We start from the raw sequence: 8,252 nt of genomic DNA, 5'->3' as shown, positions 1-8,252 counted from the left end.
CAAAATTTGTATAAGAAACAAGTTTCTTCAAATTAATAAACTTTTTTTACAAATTAAATTAAAATGTATTCTGCAATTCCAAAGAATATTACAATTAGGTTCTTTTTATCAATTCAAACTTCAAAAAAGAAATCCTTGCTACAACAAATTAAATTATTAAAAATTACAAAAACAATTCAACTTTATATTGTCTTTTGTTTCTATAACTTTTAACTTTTTTCCCAATTTCTTTTCTCTTTGTCAATATTTTTTTTTGTCTGCTTTTTTTCAATAATTCGATTATACAATTTCACTGAATACAAAAATATAGCTTCTATTTAATATTGGCTTGATGAAATACTTAATATTAATTTAAACTTCTCTGTAATACTTGGTTATGCTAAATAGTTTAAGATTGTAATTTTTATTCTTTTTACAATTCTACTTAATAACAGATTCAAATAAAAGTGATCTTTAAATCTTCTTTAATTAATTCTTTTTTAATAAGCTTCTGTTTTATTCTTCGAACTTTCTGCAAAAAAGGTTTTGAAATAAACTTCGGTTTATCTTCAAGGTTTCAGTGAATGTTTGCAAAAATGGTCTTGAAATAAACTTCGGTTTATCTTCAAGGTTTTACAAGATGTTTTACAAAATGGTTACAGATAATTGTGCATAATGGTTACAGATAATTGAACATAGATTTTCAAATTCGGTAACCCCTCGTAGATTCTCTCTTCGGAGAGAAGGATCTTTTTCTAAAGACCCAGATCTCTTCTGAGATCCAGTGGGTTTATACAAGACAGTCACCTACAATAAAAGAAAAAAAAAAGAGTTAGTTATTGATTTTAAGATACACTGTACTAAGAATTCCAGTCAAAGAATCATATATTGAATCAGTAAATAAATCAGTGTATTTACAAATAGCTAAATAATATTATACACATCCCCCTTGTGAAATGTAACATGATCTATTGAGCCTAGCAAGCCAAATTAGGACCAACTCACTACTAAATTCAGGATAGACCCATTTTATAAATTGTAAGTATATGCCACCACATTTATGTTAAAAAGGATGATTGTCCTAAATTTTTAAGTAAATTGTGATAATATATTTATGACTTTGGTTTATACAATATAACTAAATCACTATAGAAGATATTGTGACCAAAAAATATGTCAAAAATTCATTATATGGAATATGTCGGAAACAAATTATTTCACCTTCACAATTTTTCAACTTCCTGCGAAATCAACTTGTATTTGTTTTGCTTTTAATCAAATACTTGTATAAAATGATAATTCACATACATTTTTATATTGTAATATTCAATAAAGTCCTAGTATAAACATATAATCTGAAAATAGGTTTAATTATTCAATGTTCTAATATAATAGAATTTTATACACAAAAATATTTGGTCACCCAGTATTGTAAATTTACAGACAACACATGTTTATCAATTAAGGGAGGGCATCAAGTAAGGAAAATATGTTTTTTCCGTTTTACAGATGATTTTCTAATACTCACAGCTGTAACTGACACTGTATATTTTCTGTACAACTACAATCTAAAAAAAAAAAGAAAAATCATTAATAATGGCAATAAACAACATTAACACTTTTTCCAAATCAACAACCTTCTTAATCTTAATCAATGTCTGAAAAATTAGGAAATTTCCTTAAAATGACTTTAGGTATGGGCCGGTTGATTGGGGTCTACATGTTGTCTCAATACTAATTTCATTTAATATTTTATTTACAAACAATAAAATTAGAATAGAATTATGTAAATGTTTCATAATAGAAAATGCCTACAAAATAAAAGGCAACAGTTCACAAAGTAAGGAAAATATGTTTTCTCCGTTTAACAGATAATCTACTAATACTCACAGCTGTAGCTGACACCGTATATTTTCTACAATCTAAAAAAAAACAAGAAAAAACATTATTAACGACAATAAACAACATTAACACTTTTTCCAAATCAACATGCTTCTTAATCAATGTCTGAAAAATTAAGAAATTTCCTCAAAATGACTTTGGGTATGAGACAACTGATTAGGGCCTACATGTTGTCTCAATGCTAATTTCATTTAATATATTACAAACCATAAAATTTAAATTATGTAAATGTTTCATAATAGAAAATTCCTACAAAATAACAAGCAATGGTTCACAAAGTCAAGAAAATATGTTTTATCTGTTTAACAGATAATCTACTAATACTCACAGCTGTAGCTGACACTGTATATGTTCTACAATCTATAAAAAAAACAAGGAAAAACATTAATAATTGGCAATAAACAACATTAACACTTTTTCCAAATCAACATGCTTCTTAATCAATGTCTGAAAAATTAAAAAATTTCCTCAAAATAACTTTGGGTATGAGACGGCTGGTTAGGACCTACATGTAGTCTCAATGCTAATTTCATTTAATATCTTATTCACAAACCATAAAATCTGAATTATGTAAATGTTTCATAATAGGAAATGCCTACAAAATAACAGGCAACAGTTCACCAAGTAAGGAAAATATGTTTTCTCCGTTAACAGATACTCTACTAATACTCACACAGCTGTAGCTGACACTATATTTTCTACAATCTAAAAAAAACAAGAAAAAACATTATTAATGGTAATAAACAACATTAACACTTTTTTCAAATCAACATGCTTCTTAATCAATGTCTGAAAAATTAAGAAATTTCCTCAAAATGACTTTGGGTATGAAATGACTGATTAGGGCAGGCAACAGTTCACAAAGTAAAGAAAATATATTTTCTCCGTTTAATAATTTACTAATACTCACAGCTGTAGCTGAAACTGTATATTTTCTACAATCTAAAAAAAACAAGGAAAAACATTGATAATGGCAATAAACAACATTAACATTTTTTCATGAGTGTGTATGTAAAGCTATAATTTTTAATACTTTGGAAAATATTATAATTGTCAAGAAGGTGCTTGGTTCTTAAATTTAAAAATAAATGATGTTGTTTTTCGGTAACAACCCAACAAAATTATTAATAAATGTTGGTTCCTCTCTAATATTTCTATGTTGATTAATTCAATTTTTTAAAACTATATACTATATATTTTGATTATTGATTTTAAAGCATATTGAAATAACTTTTACTGTAACAATGCTGGTTTAGCTTACTGTAATAACACTGGTCACAAACTGACATGTCAGTCTGTGATCAACCCGGTAACAACCAGACACTTTTTATATCATATAAAAATGTAAAATAAGGTTTTAAAAAAAAAGTAACCTTATCAGTGTATGTAAAGCTATAATTTTTAATAGTTTGGAAAATATTATAATTGTCTAGAAGGTACAAGGTTCTTAAATTTAAAAAAAAATGTTTTTTGGTAACAACCTGACAAAACTATTAATAATTATGTGGGCCCCTCCTTAATATTTCTATGTTGATTAATTCAATCAAAATCTCAAACAATATATTTAGTTCTTTAATTCTAAAAAGAAATGACATGTATAAATTAGGATGTAGTTGTCTGTTATAGGATTTAAGTAAACCTCATATTGTTTTATTTTTTAAGTTATCTAAATATCATTATTTTAAATGGAAATATGTCTGTATATATCTCATAATTTTTTTTAACCACTTAAATATCCTGAAAGTATATAACATTAGCTTTAGTTTGATATCAAACATGTTAAAACTGCTAAAAGTTGAAAATTTTCAAAATCCAAAAAAAAAAATCGTGGAATTGCCCTATTAATACTCACAGCTGTAGCTGAAACTGTAAATCTTCTGTTAATAAAAAACAAATACAATCTAAACAATACAAGGAAAAACATTGATAATGGTAATAAACAACATTAACACTTTTTCCAAATCAACAAGCTTCTTAATCTTAATCAATGTCTGAAAAATTAGGAAATTTCCTTAAAATGACTTTGGTTATGAGCCAGCTAATTGGGGCCTACATTTTGTCTCAATGGTAATTTCATTTAACGCCATTGCTAAAGATACGGTACCGTATCCATGCTTTTAAAAACTAAAGATACAGTAATTATAGAGGGCGCTTCCGTTTGATAAAAGTACGGTAAAATTGCATTCCTAAAACTTGTACCTAAATATAAAACTCGTTCCTAAATATTAAACTCCTTCCTAAATATTAAAAACCTAACCCTCTTAATAATCTCTCTTAAATTAAAAACTAAAAAAAAAAATTAAAAAAAAGGACGTCAAGAAGAGTATCGAACCTCCAACCCCTTAAGCCAAAGCCTCATCACATGCCCGCTAGGCTACACAGCTGACTTGCAGAAAACCAATGCAATAACCTATTTGATTAACATCCATATTACATAGCGCCCTCTATAATTACCGTACCTTTAGTTTTTAAAAGTATGGATACGGTACGGTATCTTTAGACATAACGTTCATTTAATAGTTTGATCACAAACAATAAAATCTGAATTATGTAAATTGTTCATGCCTACAAAATAACAGGCAACACTTCACTCCCAATCATGAGACCATAAATCATCTCTACAAATTATTTATTTTATGTTCACTATTTACGATATTCTAGAGATTATGAAGTACTGTAGAAACAATAATGTTATTACTGTACTATACTTGTATCTCTTCCAACAACTACAAGACAAACATATATAATGACATAAGACAGGTGAAGAAGTGAACTGAATTGACCTACACTACTAAGGGCCTACTAGTACTACTATAGACTAGCCTAAACCCAGGCCATTATAAGCCAGATGCAAAATGGAACTAGGCTAGCGCCATTATATGCCTCTACTACAGTACTGTACAACTAAACCTAGGCTAGGTCTAGACCTTCCTGAAGAAGAGGTAATCCGGGACACGGCTAGGCCTACGCCATTTCATTTTGATGGCGAACACAAAAACAATTAAATATTAGTTTATTACAAATCAACAATCCAAATTAAGCAAAATATATCTTACCTATTTCTTACTATTATATTTAACACAATTGTGTTTAAACTTTTTGTAATATAGGCTATATGTTCGTTTTAGCACATAAAATTGCGAAGCAATATCGGGAGCAATACTAGGCTATAATATTACAAATCCAACATGGAGGTGTAACCACGTTGTTCTTCACTAATATGGCACGCAATCGTCGCCAAAACTAACACAATGCTGTAGACCGAGACACAATTCACCACACTTTCACCATAAAAGTTTTAATTTATATCGTGCGCTAAATTTCTATTGAAAACAAAATTAATGTTCCACAGAAATCAATTTTCCTTCACATGTTAAACATTTTTAAATTTTCATTACCTCATTATAAAAAAATTAGAATAACATGAGTTGCTTAATTTTATCTATACAGTATATTTTAATCTGTTTAGATCTAATCGGAATGAAAAGTTACCCACATGATTAAAATTTAATATGGAAGTTGTTGAATTGTAGATATGAATTCATGTTGTCTATCTGGTATCATGACGTCATCAAGTGATATATGGAGGTGGTACGTAGGCCTACCAAAATATATAATAATCACAAACGAATAATCCGCGGTTTTCGCTGTACCAGTAATATTGTCCACAGAGCATATTATGGCTCTGATTGTCCATCCGATAGGGCGCCACCATAGATCAAGGTTGTGTTTTCATGAAAAAAAAAATGTTATCAAATTCATGCTAACAACATATTAAATTCTATTTTTGATTTTATGCAAATCATTTAATAAAAAATATATATTGCATTGTTGTTTTGACAACTCTTGACAACTACAATGCTGATTTTGCCATCCCATAAGGACTAACAACTTACATAAAATGCAATAAAATATAAAAAAACGACTAAAACAATTAAATCATATCATAATGACATTTAATACTTGTCTTGTAGCAAACAGTACATTAATTATTCATCATAATTAGCAGTAAATTACACCGATTATAAATACAACATTATTAGGCCTATATTTATATTGTTTATTTAACTCAACAAACAACAACAAATTAAACTGATTTTAAAATATCTTAATTAGCAGCAAATTACACTGATTATAATACCAAATTTACGTACATTATATATTTTCATATTTACCAACACACTGATAATACAAAATTAAATATTACACTTTACATAATGTATTATTACAATTAGCAAAAAAATTCACCAATTATACATTACAAAATCATTAAATTGACATTAACAATTTATCTCAATTAGCCTACCAATAAAAAAAACATTTTTTTAAATTTATATAAATTATTTATCTTCATTACCAATAAATGACACTAATTATAAATATAAAATTAAGGCTACATTAAATATTTATTAGCCGCAAATTACACTGATTATAAATATAAAAACATTTAACTCATTTAGCAATTTACACTGACTTTAAGTACAAAATCATTAAATTTACATTAATTATTTATTTTAACTAACACCAAATTAAACTAAATACAAAATTAAATAATATCAATATGTTGAAGAGTGGTCTAGGTTAGTATTAGGCATTATTAGCTAAAGTTTAATTTTAGGCCTAGTTGTCGGGCGTAAGTCTTTTTCACACACGTTCCAGAATTCTCTCGCAGTTTTTTTTCTTTGCGGCATGTTATTTGATCGGCATATCAGTTACCTTTTATTCACCGCTAGTTATTGAACTTGTCCTGGCAATCGCTGTTCACTTTATTTGCAAGAGAGGTACACGTGTTGATTTCCTAGACAATGGAATGTCAAAAATGTCTTTGGCACGCCGCTCAGAGAAAAGGCTGTGCGTTGGTTCTGAAACCACGTGCTATAGGAGAGGAATCGCCACAAGGCCGAATCCTCTCAGGGAGGGATTTTCTATCTCTCCGATCTACCGGGGTGAGACAAATATGATTTTAACTCTGCTATGTTTGAAACACATGTTAAATCGATTGTAATCAATTTGTAAATTACACACGCTCGAAATATCAACAACCATGGCAGTCAATTGATGAGTGTCGCTTATTGTTTATTGAAAGTTGAAGACTGTCGTTCAGATTTTTAAAATATCACGCATACAGATGCACAACTTTTGAACAGTTCGGCACTTTTGTAAAAGTAAAATTGTAAAAGTAAAATTTGACACAATGAATATGTAACAATCGTTACATAAAAATAAACAACGTGATTAGTATATACACGAATCTGTTTAGATACCCTAGGCCTATTATAAAAATATAAACAATTGATTATTTAGGCCTATAATATAGCATAATAGAGGATATGCCTCGCACCTTTTTGAAATTGTAAACTATGCCTCGCACTTTTGGAAATGATAACATGATGCCTCGCATACCACGCACTTTGTCAACACTCCAAAAAAAAAAAGCATCTGCCCCTTTTATCAAACACTATTAAAGAACTTGATATTGAACCATTAACTCCTTTTTTATTATTATACCCAACCGGTTTTCTCAGCAAAACTTCCAATTGTTAGCTTATCGGGTCGTTAAAAGGTTTTACAATAGAACTGCAACGTAACTAAAGTTACACAAGCCTATTGACGCGCCCCTCGATGTGCTGATTTCGCAAAACTTTTGTAACATAATGACCACAACTAACGGCTTACATAAAATTAAAAAAAACGACTAAAACAAATAAATCATATCATAATCACATTTAATAGGTATCTTGTAGCAAACAGCACATTAATTATTTATCTTAATTAGCAGCAAATTACACCGATTATAAATACAACATTATTAGGCCTATATTTATATTATTTATTTAACTCAACAAACAACAAATTAAACTAATTTTAAAATATCTTAATTAGCAGCAAATTACACTGATTGTAAATATAACATAAGTATATTTATATTATTCATTTAACTCATTTACCAACAATTTACACTAATTTAAATCATTTTTAATTAGCAACAAAGTACAAAGATTAATAATACAAACTTTACATCTTGATTAGCAGCAAATTACAGTGATTATACAAAATGATTACACTTTACATTATCTATTGTAATTTTTAAAAAAATCACCGATTATAAATACAAAATCATTAAATTTAGATTAATAATTTATCTCAATTAGCAAAATTATTATATTTATATTTTTCATTTAACTCATTTACCAACAAATTACACTGATTTTAAATTATCTTAATTAACAACAAAGTACAAAAATTATAATACAAAATTCACATTGTTTATCTTAATTAGCAGCAAATTACACCAATAAAAATACGAAAATATTAAATTTACATTAACTCATTTACCAACAAATTACAGTGATAATACACATTATTACACT

At 27.9% G+C, this 8,252-nt stretch overlaps 1 long non-coding RNA gene across 1 annotated transcript; it reads right to left on the bottom strand.

The window, feature by feature from the left end:
- Positions 1-224: 224 nt before the first annotated feature.
- On the bottom strand, positions 225-5,061 carry LOC140063481 (uncharacterized). Its single transcript, XR_011847618.1, has 8 exons — positions 4,938-5,061; positions 3,734-3,782; positions 2,792-2,823; positions 2,555-2,586; positions 2,210-2,241; positions 1,870-1,901; positions 1,508-1,547; positions 225-786 (listed from the first exon to the last, which is right to left on the bottom strand). It is a non-coding gene; the product is annotated as an uncharacterized lncRNA (long non-coding RNA).
- Between the last annotated feature and the right edge of the window lie 3,191 nt (positions 5,062-8,252).

This window comes from Antedon mediterranea, chromosome 1 (genome assembly GCF_964355755.1).
Source record: "Antedon mediterranea chromosome 1, ecAntMedi1.1, whole genome shotgun sequence".
Classification (NCBI taxonomy): domain Eukaryota; kingdom Metazoa; phylum Echinodermata; class Crinoidea; order Comatulida; family Antedonidae; genus Antedon; species Antedon mediterranea.
This window is presented reverse-complemented; position numbering and strand designations above follow the sequence as displayed.